At 47.6% G+C, this 18,739-nt stretch overlaps 1 long non-coding RNA gene across 3 annotated transcripts in view; it reads left to right on the top strand.

Moving 5' to 3' along the window:
• Positions 1 to 18,739, top strand: part of LOC106009596 (uncharacterized) — a 101,495-nt gene that overhangs the window by 9,300 nt on the left and 73,456 nt on the right. For 2 of the 3 annotated variants that reach the window (XR_015441264.1, XR_015441261.1), the window contains exons 2-3: positions 10,638 to 10,720; positions 11,418 to 11,516. The exons of the other annotated variant lie outside the window; for it this stretch is intronic. This is a non-coding gene — a long non-coding RNA (uncharacterized LOC106009596). The remainder of the gene's footprint in view (positions 1 to 10,637; positions 10,721 to 11,417; positions 11,517 to 18,739) is intronic. 3 annotated transcript variants of the gene reach the window in all.

Raw genomic sequence — 18,739 nt, 5'->3', positions numbered from 1 at the left:
AGGTTCAATCCCCAGTACTGAAAACAAAACAAGATAGCCATATGGCCATAGGGATGTTGCGAATGATGATAGATTGGACTGGAGTTGATGCTGGCTGGGCCAGCTGCAGGTGATAGGAGTCTTCTTCAATATTGGTATTGGAAGGAGGCTTGGTTTACTATCAGGCCATCCTATTCCCCAGTGAACCAGTGTTGTTGAAGAATGAAGACTGAGCCAGTGCCTTGGGTGAGTGTTTGGAATTAAGGGAGCCACTTAGGAAGTAATTGGCCCCCATAGTTGGGGTACGTCTCTGAGAATGTTTCTAGGATTTGGAGTATTTATTCTGCAGAAGAGAAAGGGGGTGAATGAAAGAAAAGTCCTCAAGTGTATGAGCCAGTGATGGAGACCAACTGTTCCCTATTTCTGTTTTCAGCAGAAGAGGTAATGAGTTTACACTGAAGCTTGAGGATTTAGGCTAAACATTAAAAAGAATTTCCTGAATGTGGGTGTTGCTGGACTTTGGCACGAGTTATCAAGGTGTTTAAAATCAGTGCAGTGTCTCTTCTGGGCACAGATGTTTGAGTGTGGAAGCCTTGGCTGCGTGTCTCAAGCTCCTCCCAGCTGGGGAGTCGTGACACTAAGGGACTCCCATACTCAGCTGACCCGGCACCATTGTGGAGACCTAGCTGGAGGCTTACCTCGGGCACTCTGCAGCTCCACATTCCGCAGATACCACGATTGCTTATGCAGGCTACTCCAGCGACCAAACATCTCCTGCCTTTGAAACTTATTAAGAAATTCTCCATAGGGCTCCTTTCACCAAAAGAGTATTTAATAAAGCTTGGAATTTCCTCACAACACATGTATTCTTGTTGATAGATTTTAGGTCTCCTGTTATTACTCGTCTTCACCTTTCTTTGCTGGCATAAAGCAGGACCTCACAGCAGGATTCCAGAAGTTACCACTAACCAGGCACTGACCGCCCTACTGGGTCTCTCTCTGACCCTCCCAGCACAGCCAGGTTTATGAGCGTTCATTAGGAAGCCCTTAAGCCAACAGCTAGTTTTCCTGTTTGTCAATAAGGCTAACAAATTGCAGCTGCTCTGAGTTCACCGAGAGCATGACAGAGAATGGTTTGGGGTCCTCCTAACCCTGGTGGTCCATGATGGGTCAGGCATTTATCTCAAAATCAACTCAGAGTTGACCGACTATCACTGGTCAGAGGCTTTTAACACACAGCCTGTGTACTGACAGATAGCAAATACAGCCCAAATCGTTTTGTCCAACACACACAACCCTTTCATCTACAAAGTCCCTGTGGTAGCGAAAGCACTCTCACATGTTGGTCCCTTGGGGGACCCACGGGACTCTGTGGTGATGATGCCCAAGCTCAGGTCGCACTGGACCCACTGTGGCAGCCCCTGCTGCAGAGCGACTGGACGACAGATGGTTATGTAGCTCGTGCGGAGGAAGGTGTCAGCGGAGGCTCCTTTACCTCCTGTGCCCTTCCACGAAGGGTTTGCAAGGGGGAGGGCCAGACACTCCGGAGCCCTCAGGCCAGCCCAGCCCTGCGATCCCAAACCTTCACCTGCCCGCCTCAGGCCTTCTGTCTGCAGAGAGCCCCTCCCCGAAGATCCTCTCCCCGTCCTCCTTCCCTAGTTGGTCCACTCTCCTCAGGGAGGCCTCCCAGGTCCTACTCTTTTCGTGAACTGTCATTTGTCTGCTTCTGCTTCCCACACAAGGGCCCAAGGGGAATCTGCTCTGCCCACTATGTCCTATTCCCCCAGTGCACTGGGACAACTGACCACAGGCCAACCTTTCATTCCTGCTTCATGTTTGATCTCTCCTGGCTTCTCCATCATGCAATGGCTGCTCCCTCCATCCTTAGGAGTTTGTCTTTATCTGTCCTAGCCTTGGAGAGCATAGGTTCAAGGAGTGGCGTGGAGTGGAAATCCATTCCCCACAGGAGGATAAACTGCAGTTCTGGCGTGGTTGACTGGTTATCATTAATAGCGGTAGAGGATAATGAGGACTGTGATGACAAGAGCAGATTCTTCCTAACACTTTGTAGGTGGCAGGCACTGTTGGCAGCGCTCGATGAAGAATAAATCACCAAATCCTGTGCAGTAGGCATTCTAGTCAACCCCATTTTACAGGTACAAAAAGGCAAGGCACAAAGTGGCTAAGACACTGGCTGAAGGTCACACAGTAACAGAAGTGGGACCAGGCCAGCACGCCTCCCAGGTCTGAAAGGCTACTGTGAGGGCAATGGTGGAGGCAGCCAGGTAGAAATAGCATGGTTCCTGGTGTTCTGCATGAGAGGCCAGAGTGGCCTGGAGACAGCTTCGGGACATCTGTCCTTCTGGGCTTCTGCCTTGCTGAGACCTTGCCACGAGGCTGAACTTCCAAGCCCCTCCTTTCCTCCAGTCCACTCACTCTCACCCACACATCGTCCTTATTAACGCCACCTGTCCCACTGCAGGTACCTCTAGGCTTAGCCTACACTCCTTGCCCTCACTGTTAGTCCTGATGCTAGGATCTTGGCTTCACCGTTATTCTGGTGCCAGTCGTCCAGGAGCTCACATTCCCACCCGGCATCCAGCAAGGAACTGGCTCCTGAGTGGGAAAGCTGAGGCACTTACCAGGGCCATCCCCCGGGCAGGGACCGTTGTTTCCAGGTGGTGCCTCATCTCTGCCCAGCTCGTGGAGTAGGAAAATGCAAAGGCTCCATTCAATGAATACGATTTACGTAAAATAGTTTCCAAGTTTACTAAGGGAGCAGACAGTGAAAGGAAACCCGCAATTAAGGAGTTTGTGCATGCATTCGATATCTTTCCACTGGCGGAGGTATCATCTTCCTGAATTAATGAGGTCTGGGCAGAAGCTGGCGCATAAATGTAGGCTCCACTTTCAAGACTTCGGGGCATTTGTCATTCAGGGTGGGGTGGGACTGGCAGGGAAGAGTTAGGGCTGATCTGTGTTTTTAGGATCTGTGGCCAGAAGGAAATGAAAAGACTGATGCTATAGGTACAGGGAAGGGAGGGAGCCTTTGTGTGTAGGTAACTAGCTCTCCATCCTCTGATTCTCCTGTCCACCATTGCTCTATCATTTAACTAACTCTTGCTCCATTATCCATTTGGTGCTCATATCCTTCCTTGTCTTAAAAGCTTTTGAAGCAGGTTGCCAGAGATCTGGAACCAAGAATGACTGGAGGAAGCAAGGGCAGGGCTGGTGGCAGAAGCCCAGAGCTTTGCTTCACTTGGGCCAAAGGCCACTGGCCCTTGGTAGCTCTGACAAGGATGGAGCCTGGCTTCCCAGTCAGGCAGCTCTGCATTTGAATCCTGACTCATTCCGTTACCACTGTGCTTAGTTCATCTTATTTTTTGTGTGTTTAAGATCAGAATCACACTTAACCACAAGGGTGTTAGTGGATTACAGCAAATATTTTATTCATCCTTCAAGTATTTCTGAGCATCTGCTATGTATCAGACCTGGCTTGGGCTCAGGACCGGATAAGGAACAGGAGGGCCTGACCTCATTTGACATCCCTTCATATACCAAGGGCTTCTGCTTGCTGGAACCCTTACTCGGATTAATACTCAATTTGTCTAAATGTTGGAGACCAGCGCAGAGGACAGAGAATATCAGACCTAGAATTTGAGGGATGGATGCTTGCATATCTTACTAACAAACAATAGCATAGAAAAGAAGGACACAAAAGTAACAAGAGGTTTTGCTGTTTTTGTTTTCTATGAAAATTATAAGCAGTTTATAGAAGTAAACATGACCTGATGTTTCAGCTTCAGGCGTAAGGTCCCAGGCATCTTTGAAATCCACAAGGGTAGCTTTCACTTCTCCACTATGTCTCCCCCACCCTCCGCCGTCTGGCTTCCTTTTCCCTCCACTGGAATAATATACACAAACTCTACCTAAGAATGTTGTATGAAGTATGCGCCACTCTGGAAACATGTCTCTGACAAAGTCAGAGTGCACTGTGTTCGTTCAATCATTCATTGACTCACTCGTTCACTCAACAAATGTTTATCGACAAACAGTGTTTACCAAGTACTGTGTGTTAGGAAAAGAATGGTACAAAACAGACAGGTGCCCCAGGACAGAGACAACTGCCATGTAGCACAGCAATGCTGTAATGACGTGATACCCAGAAGTAGCTGATCTCCCACCTTGGGGAGGGGGCAGCCTCCGGGAGGTAAGGGGTCCTGCACTGAGCACTACTCTCCTTCCTTCTTTCTTTTCTTCCTCCTTCCTTTTTTGGTTTCCTTCTTCCTTCCTCTCTTTTCTTTGGAAATCACCAATTTAAAAAAAGAAATGGATGTCTGAGAGGTAAACATGATAAGTATCGGCTCTAACATCTAGCCACATGGAATAAAATTCCTGGGACTTGAGAGAAGTTAACATCGCTTCTCAAATCTTCATTGGACACTTGGATCTCTCCTAGAACAGTACCAGCAAGAGGTTGTCTGTTTTTTATTTTTTTATTTTTTTTGGTACTGGGGATCAAACTCGTGTCTTTGTGCCTGCATAGCAGGCAGCGAAACCACTGAGCTAAATCCCCGGCTCCTCTGTTTTTTATTTAAATACACCCATGATCAGGAAGCCCAACTCTTTTATGGAAAGCCCTTCATACTTTGGGAAACCCCAATTGGTTGGTTCAGCAAATCTTTACAAAGCTCCACAGGTGTCCCAGGGGCCAGGCATTCTAAGGTGAATCTACATAACCCATCCTCCAGCTGCTCCCAGAGATCCTGCTCCTTTGAGGCCACTTCTCCCCTGCTCTGCTTTTTCAAGCTGTGCATCCTTCTGTCACGTGGCTTTTGGTTGGGTCCCCAGTGTGCCCGGGTGTCTTTGCGGAACTGAGCTCAGCGTTTAGGTGTGGTCTGACTCACATCCCTTCGGGTCCCTCATTTGGAAGACTGTGCCTTGGTAACAGGCTTGGGAGCTCGTTGCTGCATTGGGCAGCCAGGCCAGGGGTCACTGATGTCCCCTCTTTCACACTTGTCCTGGGGAAGCCCCACCTCCTGCACCATCTCCCCAGGAGGAGCAGTTTTGAGCAAATGTTTCAGAGCAACACACTTGCCCTTGTTAAATTTAACCTTGTTGCCTTAGTCCCCTTGATTGTTTCTAACTTCTCAAACCTTTTGAATCTTGTTTCTATCCCCTAAGAAGATCTAGAAAACTTCACGTTTCCTCCTAAAGGGTGTGAGTGCATTTGTATGTGTATGTGTGTGTGTACAGCCCTGGGCACAACTCAAACGGCCCACTCATAGGCTTCTGGACCCTCTCATGAATGCAGCTCATTTGTACACACATTTATTCATTCTGCAACATTTATCCAACATCACCTTAAAAAACTTTTGTTCTTTGAGCACTTTTCGTCTGGATATTGCAAAGAAAACTGAAACAAACTAATCCACACTAAGGAGTGAATGACTGACTATCCCAGAGATGTGTCCTTCTTAAACTGGTTGGGAAATATCCAGCAGCAGGGTGGGGACTGTTTTCAAGGCCTCATTCAGCTAGCTCTGACGAGAGGTGGAAGGAGCCTGGCTGACTCGGGCTCTGGAAGTGTCGAGAGTGCCTCGGGACCCTTTCTGCTCATCCCAGCTGTCCACTGGGCTGTGCTGAGCTCAGAACTGCCCCCAGGGACCTCAGGCCTATAACTCCCACTCACCACTTTCTCCCCTGTTCCTGGGAGGGACCAGAGGACCTTGGTTTAAATCCTTTTCTCAAGGCAATTTCTCGCCCAGGCTCTGCCCAGATGGTGTAAAACTCTAATTTACTGGGTTGGGAAGGCTGCAATTAGACGAGGATATGCACCACAGGAGTCTGATGGAATTGGAATAGTGGATCCTTTCGCAGATCTGGCCTCTGGAAAGAATGTCGATGTGGTGCTAATACAATTTTTCATAGGATTTAGAAAGGTTAAATGGCATAATGTCTATAAATGCTTAACACAGTGCCAGGCTTGTAGTAAGTGCTCATAAATGTTAGCTATTGTATTAGTTCAGAAAGCTAACTAACACAAAACTTCACACCAACACAAAGCCCTCCTTATTGGAGCTTACACAGAGAAGGAGCTGTTTCTTCATACAGCCAGACGTCTAGAGTAGGGCTGCAATTCCAAGCATTGGCTCGGCAGCTCAAAGATGGTGGGGCCGATGCCACTGAAATTTTTCTGGCCATTCCCTCATGGATGCAGGAGGGTTGTCATAACTCCAGCAACTGTGTCTGGCTCAAGCCAGGAGAGGGGAAAGCCTGCTCTACCCACATCTGACCTCACTCATCGGGACAGAAAAGGTTCTTTAGAAATCTATGAGAACATTTCTGTTTAGTTCCCAAGGGCCAATGCTGGATCACATAGCTGTTCTCTGGGTGCAGAGGGGATGGAAAAGGAAGAACAGGACAGTCATGACTGGCACACGGGTCACGAGCCATTGTAGGAAGAAGTAGGGTTTAGAAGCTGACAGTGATTACCATAGACCCTTACCTGCCCCAGCCGGCGTTTCCACCCTCCCACTTCCATTGTTGGCTAATTGAGCGGCCTCCTGCCAATCATAAATATTTAATAAGCTCACATCCCCCTGCGCCAATCTAGACTCTCTTAACCTCTCCCTGTCTATCTGAATAATGTTTCCCATTGTCTCTGTACTAATCACCATTGCTGATGACAACCCGCAAAGAACAATATACTCATTTCTGACCTGCTCACAGACCAGCAGGTCAGTGGAGCGGCCTCTGGTCCAGGATGTCAGTTCAGGTGAGCTTCTGAAGCACTCTGAGTCCCTAGAGGACCCTCTTCACGACAGATTGGGAGAACACCCAAGACCAAACCATGCCACAGCATTTGGGCCCTGCTTGCATCTTGATTGCTCATATTCCATTGGCCACAGAAAGTCACATGACCAAGTCCGACAAGGATGATTATCCCTCCCGTTAGAGGGAAAGACAGAGTGAATATTTGCTGCCCAAAATCTAATTGATCAAAACTTCCTAATCCAAGCTTGAGTTAAGAGTCTTCTTTGCACAACAGGATCCTCAGCACACCTTTCTGTTCTTCTTCCTCTTCCTTTTCTTCTTCTCCTTCTCCTCCCCTCCCCCTCCCTCTCCCCCATCTTCTTCTTCTTCCTCTTCCCCTTCCCTTTCCCCTTCCCCTTCCCCTTCTCCTTCTCCTTCATTGTTCTATCTTTTCAGTCATCTTTCTTGCTCAGTGGATTGCCAGGAAGGTAGCTGTGGAGAAAAGAGGGATGAACAGCTCCTTTACAATGAGCCTCACCCCAGCCTTCTCCTCTCCACCTTTTTGAGACAGGGTCTTGCTAAGTCACCAGTTGCCCAGACAGAGCTTGAACTCAAGATGCTCCTTCCTCAGCCTTCCAGAATCATGGCACAGAGAATTTTTAGGGCCCTGAAACTGTTCTGTATATTACTAGAATGGTGGATACTTGCTCTTATACACTTGCTAAACTGATAGAATGCACAAGATAAAAAATGAATCCTTTTTATTTCAAGACAGGGTCTTGCTATGTAGTTTAGGCTGGCACTGAACTCACTATGTAGCCTAGGCAGAGATCTTCCTACCTCAGCCCTCTGAGTACTGGGATTATAGGCCTGTGCCACTGTGCCCAGCTTTAGAAAGTGAATTCTAATGCAAAGTATGGATTTATTTCATGACAATGAATCTACATTGACTCATCCTTTGTAACAAATGTATCCCTCTAATAAAAGATGTTAATACTAAGGAAAAGAGAGTGGCTGGAACGGTATAGGAACTCTATGTACCTTCTCCTCTGTTTTTCTGTAAAGTTTAAACTGGGCCCCAGAATAGTCTGTTAACTTAGAGAATAAGATAATAGAGTGGTATAAAAGGGGCATGCATAAAGTATTATAACAGCCCAGGAAGCAAATGATCAACATTCTCTGGGCACAATGAGAAGGAAGCCTTCCAGAGGTTTGAATTGAATCTTGAAGTCCAAGTAGAAATCCCCAGGTAGAGCAAGAAGAAAGATGAACCTGGCAGAAGGCACCATTATCTGCTGTGTCTGCTGCCCAATAATTTAGAGTACTGTGTGCCATAGAGAAGATACTGGATAAATATTTCTTGCATGGAGGCCTGGTAACCTGACAGGATATAGCAAGATGGAGCTCTATTTCCTAACTAGGCACAAAGGTTAAGAAAAAGTGTGACAGGTACTTACTTTCCAACCTCCCCCATTCTATCCATCCCAAATGGCTACCAAGGTATGAAAAGGTTCCAGTTGCTCTCTGCTGGGGAAAAGCATCTTCTTGATGTTGATGTTGATGCATGAAAGGTAATTAGGTAGCCAAGAAGGAGTTGAGCTGGAGGCAGTAGCATCTTGCTTATGTTAGGCCTTATAAACAAGCAAAAAACAAACTGCAAAAGTCACACTTCAGGATGGTTTTATGTTTCCCAACACTGTATGAACCTCCTGTGGACAGGACCCATACTCCAGTGGAACTGGCTGCCTTGGCCAGATATGAAAGCCCATCTCCATGAAGCTGAAGGGCTGAGCCACAGCAAGGAGGGAGAAGCAGCTCTGAGGGCACTTGACTCCACCCACAGGGGCCGGGGCAAACCTCAGAAGCAAAACAGAGGGACGGGCACTGTGACGCAGAATCCACCCTTTGTCCCTTACAGCCTCCTCTCCAGGGCTCAGCAGAGACTGAGGGCTTTCTTCCCTGGTGATTTACCTCTTAGAGTTCTGCTTCTGAGACTGGGGCATGTACACACACACACACGCACGCACGCACGCACGCACGCACGCACACCACCACCACCACCACCAGCTCCACCAGCAGCAGCACCATCTCAAATTTACAGAAAACTTGCAAGTATGAAATAAAGACTTTTCTTTTGCTGGATCATCTGAAAGCAAGTAGCCAGCATGAAGCCTGTCACCACTAAATACTGTGGTGTGTATTTCCAGTGAACAAGGAGAGCAACCGTCAAGATCATGAAATTCACATCATGCATTTTAACACCTGGGCCTCGGGCCACAGAAGTCTCGTCTTCTGTCCCAGTAACATTATCAGCAAGGCTGCAGTCTAGAATCACACCTTGCCTTTAGACATCAAATCCTGTTAGTCTCCTTCAGTCTGAAGTGGTTCCTCAGTCTTCCCTTGATTTTCATGACCTTAACCGAAGATCATGAGCCAGTCAGTTTCTAGAATGTCTGGATTTTATCCTGGTTAGATTTAGAAGATGGATCTTTGGCAGAAATGTCACACAATGATCCTCTGTTCTCCTCTCAGGTGGCACAAGAGTTCAATTGTCCCATTACTGACGATGTCCACTTGGTCCAAGACAGGTGGTACCTGCCAGGCTCTCTCCTGCAAGGTTACTGTTTTCACTGTTTTTCTCTCTGTAGCTGATCATTACCTGTATGTAAATATTGTGTTCCTCATCACACTTTCCATATATTCAGTAATTTTTAATGCTCTGGGTTCCTGATTTTTATGCTATGATATATAATTCATAACTATTTATTTATGTTGAAATTGCTCTAGAAATCCCGACACAGTATCTTTGTTCTAGCTTGTTCCCATCATTCTTTTGAACACTTACTATCTGGATAACAAGATGTTCCAGGCTCATCCCTGCCTTCTCCAAGGTTTCTCCTTCTTCTTTTTTTTAATTGACAATGTTATTCAGAAGCTAAAATCTGGTCACCATGGATGCTCCCTGTATTCAGAATGTCATGGCTCTCGGGTTCTTCGAGTAGAAATGACTAAGGAAGACATGTGTGTTTGCACATTCTCAGGTGCGAGTATGAATACACACCTGTATTTTCCACCTATACCTATTTAGACGGCATCAACTAGTGGGAGTTCTCCTCAACACCTCCAATTGTAATCCAACCCCTGAGGATCATCCGATTCCTCTTTCCATGTTTGTAGCTTGATTCTCCAACAGTGTGAGCCCCTCTCATCTTAATAGATCTGCTTACCTGATCGGTGTGCGTACCCCACCTGCAACTCCATCCCTGCTCCTTCCTTACAAGGGTGTTACACTGACCCATCTTGCCTGACAGCCAGTGCAAGGCCTTCTCCCTTCACGGATGCTGTCCTCACGCCACTGGGCATCTCTGTGGGGTCACTGTCCTCATTGTGGATCGGACTCCCTGCATGAGTGGGCAACGTTTTCTCCCTTAAGTCAGAGTTGCAGCCCTCATGCAGGCAGCCCTGCTGCACAGGCAACCTCGTCCCTTGCTCTACTTGTCCACCTGACCGACTAAACATGGGCAGCTTGCATCAGCTCTGCCCGGACCAGTACAGAACCCGCCCTTTTGGAAGGATGTGTCTATTTTCATAGTCTTTGACTCTGTCTTTTTCAAAACCCGGGCAAAAGTGAAAATTACTCACTTCCTCCAAGTTCCTATGCAATGCTGGAGCTCGAAGGACCCTGCTTCCTTCATGCCTCTCTATTGTTGCTGCAAAGTGAATGATCTTTTTAAAGTGCCATTGAACTTGGTTTGCTAGTATTATTCTGTTGAGGATTTTTGCATTTATCTTCATCGAGGATATTGGCCTGCAAATTTCCTTCTTATTGTTGTGTCTTTGGTTATAGTACAAGGGTAACAAAGGCCTCATAGGATGATCCTGAAATATTCTCATCTGTTCAGTTTTTTAGGAAGAAGCAGTACTAGTTCTTCAAATGTTGGCTAGAATTCAGCAGTGAAGCCATCAAGCCCTGAGCTTTTCTTGGGTGAGAGAGTTTTTATTACTGATTCAACTCCCTCTCTTATCATTTATTCTGATGTTTAAATTTCTTCTTTACTCGATCTTAGTAAGTTGCATATGTCCAGAAATGTATCCATTTTCCAGGTTATTCAATTTATTGGTGTGCAACTGTTCACAACAGTCTCTTATGTGTATATCTGTGATGTTGCTTTTTCATCTCTGATTGTATGTCTTGTTTTCCTTAGCCTAGCTAAAAGTTTGTTGATTTTGTTTATATTTTTGAAAAACCAACTTTTCATTTCAATGAACTTTCATATTAAAGCTTCCATTTCATTTATTTTTGCTCTGATCTTTATTATATCCTTCCTCTCACTAATTCCAGGCTGTGTTTGTTCTTGTTTTTCTAGTTTCTTGAGGTGCATCATTAGATTGTTTACTTGAGATCTACTTTTTTCATGTCTTTGTTGTGATAAACTCCCCTCTGAATGCTGCCTTTACTATATCTTAAAGGTATTGGTATGTTGTGTTTCTATTTTCATTGGTCTCAAGAAAATTTTCAATTTCCTTTCTGATTTCTTCATTGCTTCTGATTGTTCGGAGTTGTTTAATTTTTAAATGCTTATAAAGTTTCTGAACTTTCTCCTGTTGTTGATTTCTAGTTTTATAACACTGTAGCCAGAAAAAGGTCCATGAAATAACTTCCATCTCTTAAATTTGTTCAGGCTTGCTCTGTGGCCTCATGTATGACCTTCTCTCAGGTATCTCTGCGCTGCTGAGAAGAGGGAGTGTCTGCAGCCACTGCGGGGAATGTCTTGCAATCGGTAGGTTGCCCCTCCGCTTTCACACAGCCTCTTCCTTCTGCTTCCTGCTGTTCCCAGGCTTGATAAACCCACTCATTTCAAGTGTTTCTAACTCTATGAAGTTTTCCTGGACTCATAAACTTGACCCCAAGTTAATCCTTTTTCTCTCTGTGCTATTTAGTTTTTTCTTTTTCATTATTGAAAATATTGCCCATCTCTCCTACTAGACTCTGAACCTCGATTCTTTGAGAGAAGTCATTCAAGTATTTATTGAGCCCCTACCATTGTAAGGCTCTGTGCTAAGTATTAGTGATGAAGCAGAGAACAAGATGCAGCTCTTTTCCTCAAAGAGCTTGCGATCTAGTGGAAATTTTCAATAAGCAATCCTGGTCCAGTGCTGGCTAGGCGCTAGGCGCATGGATGGTGTTCAGTGGATGCTTTGGAAATATGTAGGACTGGTGTTGTCACAGCATGGAATATGGTACTCAGTTCTCTGATGGAATCTTTTCTTTCTAATGACGATAATGATAGGAATGGTGGACTTGGCGTATGTTGAACAATGGGTTAAAAAGCTTATCATTAGCTCTCTCATGTAACCTTTAAAAGCACACTCTCAGATAACCACAGGTCCACGATTGCCTATGATTTCAAAATCCAAGAATCTCTTAAAACAGAGAATTCATTTGTAGCTAAAACCCAGCCAGCAACAAAATTTGTGACATTCTGATCGACAACTTCGTCCAACTCAAAAACCTAACCAGACTGGAATTGGTTAGAATTTATTTGGCTGGCAAAAACTGACGAAAAGTAATGTGAGGTTACTTATGATGCTTCATTTGTCCTACTTGGTGTGACCATTTGCCACCGTCACAGAAGTAGTGTTACATTTAGTTGACTGTAGGGTGTTGCTCCAGTCCCCCGTGGCATTTTATGTGACAGGTAATATATGCATTTGTCATCTTTTGGAAATCAGAAAGATTCAGAATTCTGACACATTTTCCCTAAGGGTTTTGAACAAGACTGAGTCTGTCCTATTACTGTCCTCTTTTGACCCATAGAAGCCAAGGAACTCACCTAAGATCACTCAGTAGACCCAGGCACTCACCGAGGCAGCCTGGCTTCACAATGAAGCCTTCCAGTCTTCCCCAGTGCTGCCTAGCACCCTTCATTTGCCATTCAGCCATCTATACTAAGCACCTGTCATGTGTGGGTGCTGTGAATCCTAGGAGGAGTAAAGCACTGTCCTTGACCTCTAGGAGCTGGGGACAGGCAGATACATATATGAGAAGGGAAGAAAGCCTTGTGACAAACTACGGTGATAAACAACTTAAAGAAGGAAAGGTTCATTTTGGCTCACAGTTTCAAAGGTCTCAGTCCATGGTCAGCTGGCTCCCTTGCTTTAGGCTTGTGGCAAGGAGAAACATGATGAAGAGCAAGGCAGAGGAAAGCTGCTCCCCTCACAGCAGCCAGGAAACACAAGGAATAAGGAAGAGCCAGAGAGGAAGGGGCCAGGGTCAAGCGATACCCTTCAGAGGTACATCCCCAGTGAGCTACTTCCCCGACCTGGGCCCCCTTCTAGCAGCCTGTTCAACTATGAAGTCATTGAGCCACTAGTGAGGTCCAGTCACCTCTAAGCCCCACCTCCTGACATCGGGGCACTGGGGATCAAGCCCTCAGTACAGGAGTCCTTGGGGGCACTTCATGTTGGAACTGTGACATGTCCTCTGGGCCACACTGTGGCACACCACTGTGACCTGCTGCTGTGGACGCTGCCCATCTCTGCCCTTGGACTCCTGGGCTATCTTTACTGGCTCTGCATGTCCATCCTCCAAGCTCCCGCCAATTCTCCCTCCTGCGGCCTTCGGGTGACAGGCCACCCTGGGCTGCTGGAGCCTGTACCGCCCTGGCAGGGAGAGCCAGGGGTTCCTGGAAGTCCGTGTCCCTCCCATGCCTGCTCGGATGAGGCCAGACACAGCAGGAGAGCCGGAGGGACCATGGCCCCATAGCTCTTGGGAGCTCCTGGCTGGACCAGGCGGACTGGGCCTTCTCCTAACAGGTGCCCTCGCTTGGCCCCTTCCCTTTCTTGTTCCACTTCCGGTGCTGGGAAGGCAAGACATGCTTCATAAATCATGTGCCCGCTAGCTCAGCTGGGAGTCAGCCTGCGGGCAGCCTGGTGTTTGGCCCTGCATGTGCCCCCTCCAGAGCCCTGCGCAAAGCCAGCACTGCTAAGGGCTAGAGATGGAGCCGACTTCTCGGACCGAGAGCTGGACAGGAACTTGGGGGAGGCTGGAGGCTCAGTCAGGAAAGGCGGGGAAGAGGGTTCCACGCCAGGAGGCGGAGTGTGAGCTGTCAGGGTGGTGCGGAAAAGAGATTAGGGGAGAAGGTTGGAGACTGCGGCCAGACCTCTGCTCTTTCCTTTTCCGCGCCTCGAGAAAGTCCCCGACACACACACACGCGCGCGCGCGCGCGCGCGGCTTTCGTCCTGAAACACCCAATCTGGCAGGCCCAGGCAAACGCCTGCCGGGTACCACTCCTCCAGGCCGCCCTCCAGCATTTTACCTACACATTTTAAAAGAAAGAGTGAATAAAGATAGTCACGCAGTCGGCCTGAGCGTGAAATGAACGAAGCGTTTCACCACTGGGCCCTCTTGGGAAGGGGCCCCGCACCGCACACGCGAGGACGCCTCGGGACACCGTGACGTGAGGCCGCACCTAAAGCGGGGTCTCTGGGTGCAGGGTGGAGTGGAACCCGGGCGCGGCGGGACGGGGCGGGGGGCAATGGCTGGGCCCAGCACCGACCCCGCGCCGCGCGCGCCGTCCAGTCTCCCGGGACACTCCGAGGCGCCGCGCCCGGGCCGAAGCCGACTTCGTTTGGGGCAGCGTGGCGGCGTTTGCGCCTGCGCCATGACGTTCGTCTTCTGCGCCGCAGTAGGGAGGGGCGCAAACGTCCTCTGCGTGCGAGACGCTGGTCTAACTCCTTAGCTGGATCCATCGGATTGCTCCCGGGAGCTCAGAGCTGTGCGGGACAGTGGGCCTCTTTCGCAGATGGAGAGAGTGAGGCGCGGACCCAGGTTCCAGGGCGGAGAACCGGCAGCAACCTCGCCAGCCTCGGTGGCCTCGGAGCCTGCTTTAATTTCTGGCATTTCATTTATCTTTTTTTTTTGTACCAGAGATCGGGTTGTTGTTTTTTGAGACAGGGTCTCAATTTGAATGCAGCTGGCCTTGAACTCACTATGTAGCCCAGGCTGGCCTTGAACTTGCAGCGATCCTCCTGCTTCAGCTTCCCAAGTGCTAGGATCACAGGCATGTGCCACCGTACCCGGCCATTTCATTTATCTTGTGGAGTTTTAATTTTGCATTTATTTTGATTATGAAAAAGTGGCCCATTAAAACAGTCACACGCTGCAGCACATTTCTGCCAAGAGCGTGTTGGATGGCAGTTTATAAGGGCGCTAAAAGAACTCCTATTGCTTAGCAATGCCCTTGCTCCTGTCCTGACGTCACAGGAGACGCAACACCGGGTTGTGGTGACTTGTAGGCCCGTCTATACCTTTGCTTTGGGGAACCAGGTGTAGCCCTCATAGCAAATGCTTAAAAACACAGCAATACCACATTCATTATGTATTGCCTTCTCAAAAGGATTTCTTAAAATGTATTTTGATTTGCTTTTAATTGGCTACAAGGCACTAATTTATAATGGCTCTGATCTCTTAGGGATGATTAAGGGTACTGGGAAATTCCTGCAACGTGAGAAAATCGAAATCGTTTTCACCTGTAATGAGATTTTTAGGGATAATTAATTGAGCAATTTAATGATGTTGACACGGTGGTACCTTCTGTGGACATTTAATTAAACATTTATTAGTTTTGACTTTGCCATTTGCGCTCTCCTACTGGAGCCAAGAATCCCTTTTCCAGGTCTCCAGCATTTTTGTTGGAAAGCCCTCCTAGCAGCTTGTACCCAGGCCTTTTCCTAGGTAGGTGGGAGAATGGCCCTGCCCACCCAGGCCGGTCCCCATGGGATGGGGCCCCAGTGCTGCTCAGATTCCTCTAGCCTTTGCTAAGCTGTCAGTTTCCCCTCAGGTGCTCACCAGACGTCCTGGCGGGAGGACCCTTGTGGGTATGGGTTGAATTGTGACTGTCTCATGGGGGAGAGGGATACAAGGCACAAAATGTACCAGAAAGGGGGTGAGAAGTCCTGGCATGGCTCAGTCAACTCTGGCAGCTGTCACAAAATACATAACTAGGTGGCTCAGGCAACAGACATTTAATTTCCACAGTTCCAGAGGCTGGAAGCCCAAGACCAAGGAGCCAGCAAGTTCCCTTTCTGGGCGGGGCTCTCATCCTGGCTTGCAGATGGCCTCTATCTTGCCATGTTCTCACACGGCAGACCGGGTTAGGCAGCCCTGCCCCCAATCCTAATCCTGACCCAAACATTCAGCCTAATGCTCTGGTCTCCTTCTACGAAAGTACTGATTCTATCCTCACGACTTCATCAAACCTTCTTCCTCCAAAGGCCCCTGCCTACAACCACCAGCACATTGAGGATTAGAGCATCGATTTAGGAGTTTTGTGGGAGACCCAGACATTCAGTGTACACTATCGTGCTACTTCGGATGCTGTGTCCCTGAGGAAGACTCTGCCCTTTTCTGGACCTTGGTTCCACCTTCAGGGAAATGAATTCAGGTCTGGAAATGTCCAGTCCGAAGCCCTTTCAGTCCTCTCCTCCCTGGCTGATTTGAGTTCTTGGAAGAAGCAAGACTCTACAGGCCTGCTTTGGTGAGGGGGGTCAAACAGATGTTTCCAGCAGTGGTAGCTTGGGATGATCTGGTTTTGCCTTCACTGAGATCCTTAGAGACACTGCTGTGACTTCCTCCGTGTGGGCCATTGTGACACACGGGGCAAGGCAATGGCACATAGCAGGTGCTCGGTGCATAGTTGTCAGGAAGAACCAGCTTTTCCAGATGAGGAGACTGAGGCAAAGAGAGATCTGAATCGTTGCCAACACGACCTAGCTGCCGCAATGCTTCTGTGGAGCCTTCCCGGAAGAGGAGAGATTTTACACAGGTCTGCAGGCTAGATGCGCTTTCTTCTTACCTGTGTGCAAACCTTGAGCTGGACGAGGTCACCAAGGGGCAGTGTTTTCCACCAGAACTGCTTTCAGGACAGAAGACCAAGAACTTTCCTGCTCGCAGAGGCGTGCAGACCTGTTACACCTCAAGCCAGTTTGCCGAAAGTCTTCTGAGAGAAGGCCACTGTCCAAGCTCCCAGGAGTTGAAGTGCTAGTTTCAGCTGTGATGCAAACATGTTCCGTGATTGGGCCAGTCCTTCATCCTCTCTGAGCCGCTGTTGCCTCACCAGGAAACAAGAAGGCTTGACAGGACTGGAGCTCCTCAAACAAATCCTGTGAAGATCCTGTAAGGTGTAGTCTGATGCAGATGTCTGGGTGCACTAGTGACTGCACTCCCGACAGCCTCCTGGGTGATGCAGGTGCTCCTGCTGGTCACCTCAGAGAAGCCTGGACCAAGAGGACTTCGGAGTGCTCTTCTTGCTCTGAAGGACTAGGTTTTGAGCCCTAGCAGAGGGCACAGGGAGAGTGACAAAGAGTTGCCCCAACCAGCCAGCCAGGGCAGTAAGCCTGTGATGTGATTCCAGAGGGCCTCTTTAAACTACAGTTACAGAAATCTTCATCACTATCACCTCTCCCAGCATCTGAAGACATTTGTACAGTATGTTTCGCTGTCCAGAGCACCTGTCCAGAGGACATCCTTGAACTCAGAAGACCCCTACAGTCACCCTGGTGGGAGAAGAGGACATGGCTGGGGAATCTACTCAGCCCCAGACAGAGGATCTTGGCCAGGGCACAACAGGACCCCGCACCATTGTTTCCCAGAAGCCTTTTGAATTTCTTAGCATTTTTTTGCATCTGCTCTCTGACCTCTTCTTCCTTTGTCTCTTAGTATACCCCTGCTCCGAGACACACACACACATGCACACACACACACAGTGTCACAGGGAGAAAACCAGTGTGTCCTCCCCCAGGTTTCTCACTTTTGATCTTCTTTCTTCTGACCAAATAGAACCCAGCTTCAGAGACCAGAATCCTGGCTCACTTGGGAGCAGCCTGGGGAGAGGGCAGGAAATCCCTGAATCTCTTCTCATCTATCACAATGACAGTGTTTTATAAGATGCCATTTGTGGGAGATTTATATTGTCCAGGGCACTGTGCTTAGGGACATAATCCTCAACACTGCTACAAAAGTAAGAACTCTAACTATCTGCATATCACTGATGAGAAAACAGAGGCTTCTGGATATTGACCTGCATGAGGTCACCCAGGACAACACCTGCCTTTGGCTGCTGACTCATGTGAAGGATCACTGCAGATGCTCGCACGGTCCTAAGGAATAACAGAGACCATATACAACCTTTGCCCCGTTGTCCAGTTTCCCCCATGGGAACACATTGCAAAGCTATAGTACAGTATCAAATTCAGGAAATTAACACTGGTACAACCTAGCAGTCTTACTCAGGTTGCCTCAGTTGTGTGTGTGTGTGTTTAGTTCTATGCAGTTTTAATATACATGTAAGTCCAGTCAAGATACAGAACAGCTCCATTACCACAAGGATCCCTCAACCTTTCCTAAGCACATCTACTCTCCTTCACCCTGTACTGATTACAACCACTAAATTTCATCTCCATATCTACAATTTTTTCATTTCAAGAACATCCTAGGGCTGGTGGTTTAGCTCAGGCATGTGAGGCCCTGGCTTTGATGCTCAGTACCACATATGAAAATTCTATAAATGCAAGCATGCAATAGTGTATGCTTTGAGGAATTGTCTTTATCACTCCGCATAAATCCCTTGAGATTCATTTAAGTTGTTGCACATATCAGTGACTTTTCCTTTATATTTTTGAATAGCAACCCATGGTATGGAAGAACCACAGCTTCTTTAATTACTCCCCCACCAAAGGATATCTTAGTTTTCAGTTTCTGGCTATTATGAATAACGCTCCTAGGAACACTCACATACAGGCATTTATGTGAAGTTTTCATTTTTCTGGTACAAATACCCAAGAGACCACTGATATGTTTACATGTCCCGAGTTTAAGATAAAAATCTTTTTCTGTCTTATTGTCCAAAAATATTGTTTTGATTTTCTCATTTAGGTCTACAATTATCTGGAATGAATTTCTGTGTATGGTGTGAGGTAGGGGTCAAAGAATTAATTTGTTTTT

This window comes from Heterocephalus glaber, unplaced genomic scaffold, assembly GCF_053883595.1.
Source record: "Heterocephalus glaber isolate CG9 unplaced genomic scaffold, H.glaber_assembly_v1.0 deba00001509, whole genome shotgun sequence".
Classification (NCBI taxonomy): Eukaryota; Metazoa; Chordata; class Mammalia; order Rodentia; family Bathyergidae; genus Heterocephalus; species Heterocephalus glaber.
The sequence above is the reverse complement of the archived record's forward strand: the minus strand, read 5'-3'. Positions and strand labels throughout refer to the sequence as shown.